We start from the raw sequence: 13,680 nt of genomic DNA, 5'->3' as shown, positions 1-13,680 counted from the left end.
TGTTTTTTGCAGTTTTTCAATAATTGTTATTGCTGGTGCATCTGTTGGGGGGCAGCAATTTGTTTATAACCGAAAAGTGAAAAGTTTGTTGAACCAGCGACAAAAACTCTAGCTGCACGTCTGCTGTGCAACTTGCTTTGAGTTCGTAAGCTTTTTTTTTTTTTGAGTGCGTAAAGCAAATATCTTTTAGAAATCATTTACGCTGCGGTTGCTAGTCTGACGTTTTACTAAAATTTATTTGTTTTTAAATACTTTTACTTCAATGAGTTCAACGGCAATCTCTGTAAGTAAGTTCCATCGTTTCATTTTTTTTATTGCCACTCAAGCTATTTTCAAATTGTCCCATCAACTGATTTTCGCGTGCACCAACTTCACGGGTTTTGCACAATTAAATTGTGGCGCCTGTTTTTGATTTTGTGTAAATTCAGATTTGAAGCAAACACTTTTTCAAAATATTAGACATTTCTACGATTTGCTTCCTTCCTCATGGCAGTAGCACGCAATTCCCTCGTAAGCTTTCGCTTCGTGCCAATCAATATTTGTTAGTGAATTGGTGTTTGTATGGCAGCTGAAACGCATTGTTTGCAAAGGTGTAATTGCAAAGTAAAAATGGAAAAAAATGCCCACCAAATGCTCGCCACTGCAATGTTTCACGCTTTTTTCTTTCACATCTACAATTGCAACCAAAGAGTATCGAAATCAGTGCCAAAAGAGCCAAAAACAAGTCGAAAAACGAAACCTTAAAAAATTGCATCAGCAGAAGCAAAAAAAAGGGCATCGTTGGCTCGCATTTTTTATTCCATTACCACCGCCACAATTGCTGCCCGCACGCCAATTCATTCAGTTTCGTCGCCTCTCAGCCCACAGCGCAGTTGGCCAACTCTCTTGCTACGGCTAAACTTTGGTCCATGGCCCACAATCTCCGCCTGGCGTAGGGAAAAATAAAAGGAGCCATGAAAATGCAAATTCGTTGATTTTTGTGTTGTGGCGATGCAGCAGCGCAGCTATAAGAAATAAGGTATGTATGTAAGTATGTACGTATGTTACATGGAACTCTTCTCATGGCAGCTGTTACTGTCAACACCGTAAACGAATAGATGAATTCCCCGAACACAACAAATTCTTCAATTATGCAATTTTCCATTTGCCACTGTCGTCTGGTTTAGTTTGGGGTCGGTTTCGGTTTCGATTGCTCCTTCATTTTCGTTGTAGTTTTCGCTTTGGCCAGTGACATTTCATGACTCCTTGCCAGCTGCATGCTTTAAGATGCGGATAAATTCTTCTGTATGAAAATTGCATTCAGTAGAAATTTGCTGAGCGACAGTTTTTTTTTTGTATTTTATTGAAAATTCCTAAACGTTGCTGTTAGGGTACAGTTGCGTAGTTGAAAGATTTCTACTTAACGTACTCATCAATTTTAAAATCGCATAGTTTCCTCCAAAATATTTCGGAATAATATTAAGATTTCCGAAATATCTTGGTGGACGTCTTAAAATATAATTAATTTTGTAATCTCGGCGGAAAAACCGCATTTTTTTTTGGCAATGCAGTCTAATGTATGTATATAGTATATCGATTTCGCTAAACACATTATGCCGATATTGATAATTAATTAATTAATAATTTCGATAAAAATATTGTATGTAGTTCTGTCGATAAATATATCGATAGTTATGCCGTCATCGGAATCGATATATACATATATGTCGTGTACGAGTAGATAAGAGTTCTGTTATTTTTGAAATCGAAAAATATATCCTGGGCGAGAACGACGAGACGAGGGTTATTTTTTTGTAAAAAACGAAGAGGGAAAAATATTTCCTCTTATTTTAGATTTCACTCTCCCTTTAGAAGTGTTCTAAAAGAAGGCAGAAGGCCAAAATGTGCGAAGTGGGCTCCAAGCTCTCGGTTTTGGCAGCAGCTTTCCGCCCTGCCATAGAAGAAGACGTTACTTTACTTAAAAGGGCAATTTGTCAAGTTTAGTTACAGCGAGTTTGCCCTTTCGAGCAGGCAGCTACAACACATCCGTCCGTTCGCCCGTTCATCCAGACCGCTGTTGCTGTGTCCGCTGCCAAAAAAAACGGAAATTACATAAGTTTTCGTGTAGCGGCTTTGGCGCTCGAGTAGAACGAAGAGAAACAAAGCAAACAACCTTTAGTTGTCTAAAATTTGTGTAAATTTCAATGTGTCTCTGTGTGCGCTTGAGTTTTTGTAGGCTACGCAAAGTTATCTAATAATTTTCCAGTTACGAATTTTGCACACTCTCAAATGCCTCAGCCACAGCCCTGCTCTCACTTTTATTCTCATTCAAATGTCTTGCGCTAGAAGTTTTTTAGCCCTTCGCGTAGGCGTTCCGGCTTTCGCTTTTTGATGATGTTCTACACAAAAATGATATAATCCGCTTAGGCACTCTGCTGTAGTAGCCACAAACATCCCTTCTGCTCCTCCACGCTAAGCCTTCTACTCGAGTGAGTACTTTTATTCTGGCCAATGTATGTTGGCTCCAATGTTGCCAGCTTGCTAGTATAATGTGGGCTTTGCCGGTCGCCTTGTGAAACAATTAAGCCAGTTGTTCCTAGCGCTCACAAATGGAACTTCACTAATGAGTATGGCAAGTTTATAATTGAAATTTACATTCACTGCTGAAAAACTTTGAAGACCAGCAGAAAATTTGGTTTTTTTTTCCTGCTTCATGCAGCACTCGCTTGGCTAGGCTAGTGAAGTTGGCACGAGCGTACTTGTTGTTGGTTCGTCGCCCACAAACCTACACTTATGCATTCCTAAACCGAATGACCAAACCGATGGCGCCAGTTAACTTTTGACGCGCATCGTGCGAATATCGAGCGAGCGTCGAACGATTTGTTGTCGACAAATTGCTGATGGCAATCCAATAAACCATGAACGGAGAATTGATTTGGCTGAACGCATGCACATTGGCACATACATACATATGTCAGTAGGTGAAAGGTGGGGGGCGGTGTGGGTGTTCGTGGGTTGTGAGTTTGCCGTTCATGTTTTTGCATTTATTCTTCTGTTTTTACAAAATTTCCATACAAGTATTGATTCATCGCCGTTTTGCGCCCATTACCCATTTATTTCATTGTGCTCACTTTCTCGCCTCACTCACTCACACACCTTTCTATGGATTCTCGCATGCTTGTAATCGATGCGAAATTATACCAATTGCGAAAATTGTTGCCAAGTGGCATAATACCCCATTGGCTCTTTAATGGGGAGCGAGTTACGAACGGGCGGTTCTTACATTTGTGTTGTATGTGTGTTTAAATTGATGTTATCGGATAGTTTTGATTGCAATCAAAATGCACTGAAACAGAGAGAAGAAAGAGTGCGAATATGAGCGGGAGTGATTTTTTGGTGCCCGTTAGCCATTTTTGAAGTCTGATTAGGCTTCTTAGAGATTTTTTTTAGACCTAACGGTATTTTTTTGGACATTTCTATATTTTTCGGAGACTTTTATAGGTTCAAAAGTATTTTTTAATCTTAAGTTTACCTTTTGTGAATTTCTAAAAGGCAAACTTCTGCATTTTTTCGAGTCTGTTCAGGCTTTTTCGTGATTTTTCTAAACCTAACAGTAATTTTTTGTGACCTTTCTAGATTTCACGAAAACTTTTATAGCTCCAAAAGTATTTTTTAATCTTAGCCCGTATGAATTTCGAAAAAGCAAAGTCAGGAAAATTTTTCTTATAAAAATTTAAGAAGTACAAAATAATCGATATTTTTTCCTCAAGATAATAAAAGTCAAAAGTTGGCAACCATAAAAGTGGCGTACTTTTGTAAGCAAGAAAGGAAATCTATTTTCAAAGTGCAACAACTTTTGAACAAATGACAATACTTTTTTAATGTTCTTTAGACTGACATCTGTAAAGCACAGCCTCATTGATTAAGTGATTTGCGATCCTGAAACCATCTGCAGGTAAAACTTATATTTTCCTCATACTAACTGAGTCTATAAATTCCAATACAGAGGTTAATTACGAATTTCCACTAGGTATCAAACTGACAAAAAATCAGTGCCATTTAGTGCCATTTTTACAGTTGAAAGTTAACACATATTTGCCAGCTAACTGTCGACAAAACAAAATTGTAAAAAACGGCGCTTAAAAAATGCCAAGTGAGAACAAACTAAATCTAAATTTTAAGCCAATGGAATTTTTTAATGCCCTACTTTGACATTAAACATAACTGAGTTAGTACCTAGGTTAGAAAAACTTCCTCAGCTGTGCCCCAGTGGGCAAATAATTTCAATGATCCTTCCCTCTACAATTCACAGCCAGCGCTAACTTTTCCTTAAAGAATTTGAAAAAACACATACGAGTATTGGTGTAGTTCTGTCATTACATCATGCAGCTGTATTAATTTTCATGCAAGCGCTCAGAGATAAGCCGACAGCTATATGTACACCCATACAGATGTGGTAATCAAAAGTTTCACTCATCATTAGCATGAACAACAATTAGTTACATCTGTAAATGCGTATGTGTGTACAAAAAAAAAAATGGAACAAACTGAAACTAAACTCGTAGTTCCAACTAACAACTATGTATATTCCCTGCGTGTCAACTCGGTATAATGGAATTAAAGTTTTCGTATTTACAGCTGTGCCGTACAACATTTCACTGGCTGCTTAAAGCGCTCGTAAATTGTTTTATGGTGGTCTCGGTGACGCTGCTGGCGGTGGTTGTGATGGTATCGCTGATGTTGCTGCATATATATATATATGTATGTTGATAAAATGTTTTCGATGTTTGACGATGTTTGTTGTTGGTGTAGGCTTGGGGCAATTATAGCTGTTAGAATTAATTCACAACGAAGTGTAAAATGCCTAATACTCGTAGTTTTCATAAATATTTATGTATAAATGCAAATGAAGCTAATATGTAGATACATATGTATATTAAGCATTTATTTTATCATTCCAATAGTTGCCACCGCAGCTCTATTAAATCAATTCAATTTGAAAATCGACTGCTTTTGTTATTCGATGTAGAGTTTCCATAAAATAATGCTTAAATGAATATGCAATAGAAGTAAAACAAAAGATAAGATATGCACCATTAAAATGAAGAAAACCAAAATGAAAGGATGTGCCAAGTAAAGTATACGCCATGGCATACAAGCTGCACTGATTGCTTTATTTGAAAACTTTTCGCTTCTTCTGCAGTGATGTATACGAGCATTGTGATAGATTTTTACAATTTACATTCTTACAATTTTTTCACTTTCTTAAAAAAAAAAATTGTACAAATTATTTTTTGCTATAGGCGCCCTTTAAAAAGTAACTTTCTTTCCAGACCAAGCAGTTAAAAATGAAATGATTTTGCAAGTGTAAAACTACCTTTACATGAGGCAACTTTTTTTGCAAAAGTTGACTTGCTGTCTACTTTGAGGCAAGCGATTTTTGAATCACCATTTACACGAGCGATTTTTCTTGAGTACTTAATGTTGAATCGCCTAGAAAATCGCCTCATGTAAATGCAGCATAAGAGATTTGTAACAAGGTCAAAACCAGTGCTGATATCCTTCCTGAAAACAGCACTACATACATATGTATAACCAGAAAATTCAACCAACCGTTGGTCATGTGCCCATATGAAAAAATGAATTCGCGAATTTTCCAACTTTAATAAGCTTTTTTAATTCTTATCGTTTTCACACATTCAGCGATAAGCGTAAGGCCTCAATATGTTTGCATTATCTGCCAGTAAATTACATTTTAAGCTGCTTTAACTACCATTGTCGTCGCTCACCGTATGCCTACCACCCGCTCCCGCGGCATTGTAAACAATGAGTACCGGGTTGATGGCGCTGGCGGTGCGGCGGCGGTCGGCGAACTCATCAAATTTAAGCCATTTTAAATTGGCGACAAAGTGTGGAAATATTTGCGAAAACGTCACAACAACAAGAACAACGCACTCCAGCTATAAAAACAAAGCATTTTACTGCGCTCACTAAGTATAATATTATCGTATCACTGCTGTAAAAAAATAAAAAATAACAACGACAAAGTACTTTATAGCGCCGCTGTCGCACTGTCGCACTGCTGATCTGCATTTTTCGCATGAAAATCGGAAAGGGATTAACAAACTACTAGAGTTGACGCTGCTAGAAAGACGACGTTTTGCACAGTGGGACGTCCCTTGCAATTTGTCGCAGCTGGTATTTATCAAATATGACACGCATACTTAATGTTTACTTATCCTCAAAATAATTCAACCCATTTCCTTGGCCCTTTTTACATAAATATCCCCTTATGAAGTAAGCGCTAGAAAAATTTTTTGCTCACAAAATTATGTAGAATTTCAAGTGACACTGTCTTATGAATTCCAGTAGATATATGAAATATTAAAGCAATGTCTGACCACAGATATTTTAAATACACTACATACTTAGTAGCAAAAATTTATTTCAACTACTTGCGACAAAATCAAAATTTTCCCTTACAAATAAAAAATAATTTTTAATGAAAATACATATTTGCAGTCATGGGACGAGCTTAAAGTAAATGTGGGTGTTCACACTTGCCTGGGTATCGAGAGTCGAATCGTATCGAAAATTCCACGTCATTGCCTAAAATTTCCACTCGACTAGTATATTAAAACGGAAAAACTTGGCAACACTGTATAGTTTTCGACGATTTTGGTCGTTTACTTATTTCATTACGACAATATACAATGCTGCTGCTGTCGAGTCGTACAATTTAGCCTAATTTACGACTTACGCAATGAGGCTCATTATTATAACAATAAAATTCGCTACATAATAATAATAATCTTTAGCCAGACAACCAGGCAAGTGTAAACATCCTCGTTGTGTTATATTGTTTATAAATTTTTATTTTTTTTATATTTGGATTAGATGGATATTTTGATTTGTATCTGCGTAATTGCTTTTTCAGAATTCGCTAGTCCATTTTTACTATTTTTGGCCGATGTAGTCCCATTGTGCGACTACGAGTTTTACGAGAGTGCATTTGATCGGGCATTCCTGTGGGCGGAAAGCTGTAGGCGCAAACGTTAGAGGGGAGATAAAATCGTCGTGTAGACACTTTGGAATTTCGAATTTCATTATCAGCATATGCGCGCTGCGTCAGCGATTCTCATGCGAATTTCCATCCAAAAATACCACATCCAGCCAAGGCAGCATCATCTGCGGCAACGGCAGTGGCGGCCAATTAAGTACACAAAGTATTAAAAATGTAATTGCTGCATTAGAGATTCGCCGCTATTCCATTGTAATTCCACTGTATGCTTACAAAATATTTTCTCTGTGCTGGTGCCTCTGTTACTATGTAGTACAACAAATAAACTGTAAATTAACAGCGAAAAGTTTTCGAGGCGACGAAAAGAGGGTGAAAAAACAAGTGGGAAGTAAACAGTTGAAATATTTCTAAATTGTGCGCAACATAAAAGCAACAATAACAACAAAAGCGGATTGCTCATATTGAATTTGCAAAGAAAACAACAACGGCGACAATGGAATCACAAACATTGAGGTGGCAACAATGGCAATTGTGCAATATTTCACACTTGACACAAAAAATATTCCTACAGAAAATAAAAGTGTGAACCATTATTTGGCTAATGGATACTGATAATACGTATGTATGTATGTATGTGTGCATATGATTATTGTATGCACGCATGAGTTTGCTCAACTATTTAGGTTTTGACCAAAATCGATGACATTCTACTGGAGGAATTTATGCGCGAGAGTCATGTGGAGTCACCTGGGTATTTGCCCTATGCATACTTTAATTTAGCAACAAACCTGCATGTATGTATGTAAATATTTATGGGTGCGGATGCGTATAAAATTAATTTTTTATGTACATGCAGTATGCTTAGAAAAATTGCGTGATATTTTAGGCAACTAATGAGCAGAGAATTAAGAATTAAGGAGTTTGCCAAGTTGTGTGTTTTCAAAAAGGTATGATTTCGGCGCAACTAAATTGTGCTATGTATTCGATTTAATTTTATGTCTCATTCTCCGATTGGAGGTCTCTTTTGGGCATTGTACTCCTACACGTACTAGATTCTTGCTGTACTAAAATTTTCATTTTATTATCGTAAATCCAAAAGCTAGATAGATACAGGATACTATAGGCCTCGCTAAGAAGAAACAAGGAATCATTCCCGGTTTTTTAACGCGCCATTGTAGGTTAAAAGGTCACCTGCACAACTTAGGAATCTAGTCAAGTCACCTATATCGCTTCTGTGACGCTGATAATGAGGTTCCATACTCCTCCTTTTGGTGTGTGGTGTTTCTCGCAGAAAGAGATGAGCATAGGGCATGCAATTCCTTTCCTCGGGATTTATTCTGAAATTTATAGTCTCTAGCGCTGGCTGAGGTGTTGTGAAGAGTCGAGAGCACAATAGACCTACTGGTCGCAGTGCTTCGTTATCTATCAACCCATCTACATATCTATCGGTGTATGCGAACAAATTGTGCAGTGTGAAAATGTGCGAATGCAATTGCAACTAACTGTCAGGTGTAAATGAATACTTTTTAGTTTGCTTTCTTGCTGTTGATTGATTCGTTACTGGATTGAGAAATGTGGTGATGTGGAGGGAAGTGAAGAGTAATGAACAGTCATAAGTTGTCAATCGTTCTGAGCTATGCGAATGACGTAATAAGTAAGTTTATGTTTTATAAAGTTCTACCGGTTTTATAATTCACAATTTCTTTCCCTTTCTGGCCTCTGTTGTCAACGTGTTTGCTACTTTGTTATTGTTTTCATCAATTTATCTATTGTTTTAGTGTTTGGAGCGCATGCAAATAAATGAGCGATTGCCAACGCCTTTGTCAATTACCTACAGTCGCTTACGGCCATTGTACGCATTTGTATTTGCATGTGCATTTTGCTGCTTCTTATTGTAACTTGAAGCTAAAAACTGTTTAAAACAAATTATTTTTTGCATTTTTAATTACTTTATATTATGCGGCAATAATATATGCCATTTTAGGTTCCTACATATATAGTCATACTTTAGCTATAGTACATTTTGCCGCTTATAGTTCTACTTTGTCTGGCAAAGAAACAAAAATTAAAATAATTTTCGTATACATAAACAGGCAAATTAAAGAAAATAATCAATGCCATTACAGCAACAACACAGAACCTTGTAAGAAAAATAAAAAGGTGTAATTTTATAAAATTTTTTTCTCTGCTGCGAATAACGTAGCAGTAGCAGCAACAGCGAGAATTTGGGTAAGCTTTTGTTTATTTAAAAATTCTATTTTATGTTTGATGATTTGGTCTATGATGGTTTCGTAATATTCAGCAGTGGAATAAATATTTGGATATACTTGGTGTAGCCATGCGATATCGTCACACTTTAGCAAGCGTTCAACACAATTTTATTTTATTTTTTGGTAGCTTTTTCGATTCCAGCGTAGTGATAATAAACCACTTTAGCGTAAATAAAGTTCAAACCTAGTACGTGGATAAAAGAGAGGTGAAAAAACATTGAGTTTTATAACTAATGGCCGACACACCAGCTGGGCGTTGCAAGGCAAGAGTCATCAGCTCTCGCTTGACTGATTTTACGTTCATAAGATGCGCTCAACGACATCAAAAATGCCAAATAATTGAGGGAATGGTATGTGGCTGTGTATCATTATTTTCCATCGGAGAGCTTGAAGCGCAGAGCACAATTTTTTATTTCGAATTGTACACAAACAAATACCCTGCATTATTAGAAAATGTAGGTTCTTGCATTTCAATGCCAACGTCTCGTATACGTTCTTCCAGTTGATTGGCTTTATTGTCATTGATGCACGCTTCGATAGCCACAATAAATATGCTTTTGTCTGTATACATATTTCATTCTCAATCGAAGTACCTAATTATCGACATAAGCCTTTGCGCTTTCATTTTTAGATAATTCTTAATTGTAAAACATTTTTAAATCTTGTTGCCATGATACTTATCTTAATAACTCGTGTTTGCAAGATTCTGTGACATTCCTCGCAGACTAGACGCAACTAAACATTTCTCCCCTTACATTGTAATACAAATATTTCCATTCATTAAAATTGTATGCGCATGATTTATAAATCATAGTTGCTAGTTACATTCTTCTTTCCGTTTGCTCGTAGATTTTCGCGTCTATGTTTTATCGTTTACTTTATCTTCTTTCATACGCTGGAAATTTGTCCCTTCAACATCTAAATTCTGTTGGTTGCTGCTAAATAATTTATTAGATTTTTCCAAAGGCGTGGCAGTTTGTTAGAAATTCATTTTTACTTTTTAAGTAATTGAATTCATTTCATATGAACTATAACAATTTCATTGTTTATGTGGTGTTTGCCGTTGCTTTCCCGCTTGGTACGTGTAGTTCAGTGTATATGAATAAATTATGAAATATCTGCGTTCCGACAGCGAATTCCGGCAAATATTCAAGCTTAAAACTGCCGAAATAAGTCTGGACGCGAAGCACTGGAGCTCATCTAAACATCTGTTTTGTTTTATTAGTTAGTGCAGATCCAAAAGAGTCATCGCATTTTCCAACAATTAATTTCAATTCAAATAATTGCATGAAACTATTCCTTGCATAGGAACGCGTGTAAGTTGACAATAAAAGGTTGTAGCTTTTCCTCTCTCCATATAACCCACGCGGCGTACCGCTTTTTCGGCTTTTAACACAAATTCGTATTTCGCTCATCCACGTCTTTCTCTACTTGTACCTCATCCAGTTCCTATTCCGCGACGAGAGAATTTCAATTAGTCTTCTCTAATCCCATTGGCGTAAGCTTTTATACGGAAAGGTTGTTAGGTGCTCAGAACCCAACGGTACCTGCTATATTTACATGGGTGGGAACTATGTGCCATCGACCTAAATTTCAAAACTGGCTGTGTTTTTGAAAAGGCAAAAAAATTAAAATTCAACCGTTAGTTATGAGCTGGCGTATGTACTTATTGGCGAGTAGGTAATTCTTTCTTTATTTATGTCCACGTTCGCTGTGGTGTTGTTAATATTTATTTTTTCTGTTGTTTTCATAGTTGCCGTTGCTATTGTTATTATTACGGCAATTCACTTTATAGCCAAATGTTGCCGGCATTGCGAGTGTTTTTTTTCGAACATATTCAGTAAAATGTGTATATGTACGTTCGTATGTGCGGTTTTCCATGCACTCATACATGGAGAAATACGCACACGGCTCTGGCCGCAAACGTTGGTCATAAAACGAGCTGCTGTGCTGCGGTGATACAAAGTACAAGTGCCTTGTGTAAATACAAAGTACAACTGCTTTTGTTGACTTTTTCTACGTCATTCGCACTTTAAAAGCTTACGTTTTCTGGCAATTTATTAAATTAGTTTAACACTTGGTCTAATGCATTCTGCACAAGAGGTTGGCGCAAAAATAACTGCACACATTCTCGCTCATAGTGTGAACCTACATATGTACATTTGGGTGAGAACAGTCTTAGTATATGTAGCAATTTGCTGTCGATAGACATTCGCTATAAAAATTGGCTCATAAAAAGTGGTAATGAACTCAAATGAGGCCAGAAAGACTGCTACGAAAACAACCATAAACAACATATGGCCAACAAATAAGGGCATCAATTCCGTAGTAGGCATTAGCTTTGCCGTGGTAGGCGGGCTGTCGTATGCCGTTATTGAGGTGATTTTGTTCTTGCAGCTAATTCTTCGTCTAATGTCTTCATGACTCTGAAAGTTCAAAGTGCTTGAGCGCTCCGAAACGCAATAAAATAAGGCGAGCGTCATTGAGTCATTTTAGCCAGCACCAGCTGTGTCGAGCATTCCAAACGATGCTATTACCTACAAAAGTACGCGTAAACACGTAGAAAACAAGGTGAGAAGAAGAAGGGAAAAATTTCGTGTGTAGAAAAACGAAGAGAGAGCAAGAGTATGCCCATCAATTGATTTTCAGCGATTGTTTTGCTACGCTTTCATCATCGAAACCCAAGTTGCTTTTTATACTTTCGCACTGGCTTTTCCAACAATTATCACATATGGGTATCTCAAACTACTAAAGGCCATAGTTGTGCGTGGCTTAGTGCCTCATGCATGTCTGCGCTTGTACCACGGTTTTTACATGCTCTAAAGTAGTACGCACGCATACAAGGCAGCATAAACACAATTTTGAAACCATGTTCACTTGTATACAGTGATGGATGAAACAACGTCCCCACCACCCACTGTCATCGCCATGAATGGTGAGCAACCAACAACACAAACTACCACCTGGGCAATACCTCACACATCTAAGTAGGTCAGGGTCAAGTAGTCATCCAGCCAGCGCTTGCTTGTGCGCTGGCATGTTCGTCAGTCGACATGGCGATTTCGTTCTTTTGCCTCTGGTCTCTAGGATGAGTGCGGTTTCGACCGGTCGCTGTTGTGTGGGTCGATGAGTTGGCCTTCTAAACATGAGCTCGTAAGTTTGTCCATGTATGCACAATGTGTACTGCACATACTTACATTCATATGTGAAAGTAGTACTTTCAAAGTACTATTGATATATACATATATACAGTTATTGTTTACACATTTCGTGTTACCTAAAGTTCAGCAACTTTTTTTTAATTTCTATAAGGAGTGCTTTTACAGTTTAATTCCACATGTAACCGTACGTTGCTTTTAGTAAATGGATGAAAAATGGAAATGCGATGATTTCATGTTCTCAAGGAAAGTGAGTTCACTCACAGCTTCCTCACCCTTCTAGTTGGTAGATCAGGGCATGGAACGCCTACAAGTATGCACTGCAGCACCCTTACGTATGTATAAATAACTGCTAAATATCTCAATGTTTTCAATAACCTGTAGTTATAATCCAAAGAATTGTTGGTCTGGTGTTAGACCTTATAACCTTATGGGGGCAAGAAGTACGTAGGTGGAGATGTTGACGGTCTGTGGCGGCTTCTGTCTAATCTGTTGTTTAATATTCAGGCACTGATTCCAAATTACCATGACCAGTTACACCATTGCGCAGCATGACCAAACGATACAATATTATTATCAAAATTATATGTGGTTCCAGCAGAACGGCGCTACGTGCCGACGCCACGATGCACATTCTGCATGAACGATCTGAGGGTATTGTTATCTCTCGCAGAAGCGATGTGAAGTCGCAACGAATATGGTGCGATTTGACCCTGATAGATTTCTTTTAGGTCGCAGATCTATGCCAACAAGCCGCAATCGACACATGCCCTTACCTCCAATAATACCTAGGACATCGCACATCATACACAACTTTTTATATTAAATTTCAACATCTACCCGCTCATATGTAAAATTCCTTTATTTAGTAACTGATTTTTAGTATTCGCAGTCATTTTGAGCTTCTGAACTAAATGAATAGAATCGTGAAGGATTTGATCCTTCATTATCTTCTCATCAAAGACATTGCTAAGCCAATAAATGCCTGTAGTCTCGTGATTTGTGAGTTATCAGTTTCCGGTAGGAGCTTCTAGAAACACTTCTCGTCTATTAAAAAAGGAGTTCATGGCAAAAGCTTCAGATGGAAAAAATACAATCTATGAGTATAAAAAAGTCGAAATAGAGAATTTTTCGGCATACACATGAAGTTATTGATGAGATTGTATTTTTCCGAAAATGATTTCAAATCTTTTTTCACTTATGCATTTATGTATGTATATTCCTTCTCCACTTGCCATTGGCCAATAAAGCC

The sequence above is a fragment of the Rhagoletis zephyria genome, unplaced genomic scaffold, assembly GCF_001687245.7.
Source record: "Rhagoletis zephyria isolate East Lansing unplaced genomic scaffold, Rhagoletis_zephyria_1.1 Rzeph_scaffold_01182, whole genome shotgun sequence".
NCBI classification, from domain to species: Eukaryota; Metazoa; Arthropoda; class Insecta; order Diptera; family Tephritidae; genus Rhagoletis; species Rhagoletis zephyria.
Note: the sequence above shows the minus strand (reverse complement) of the source record.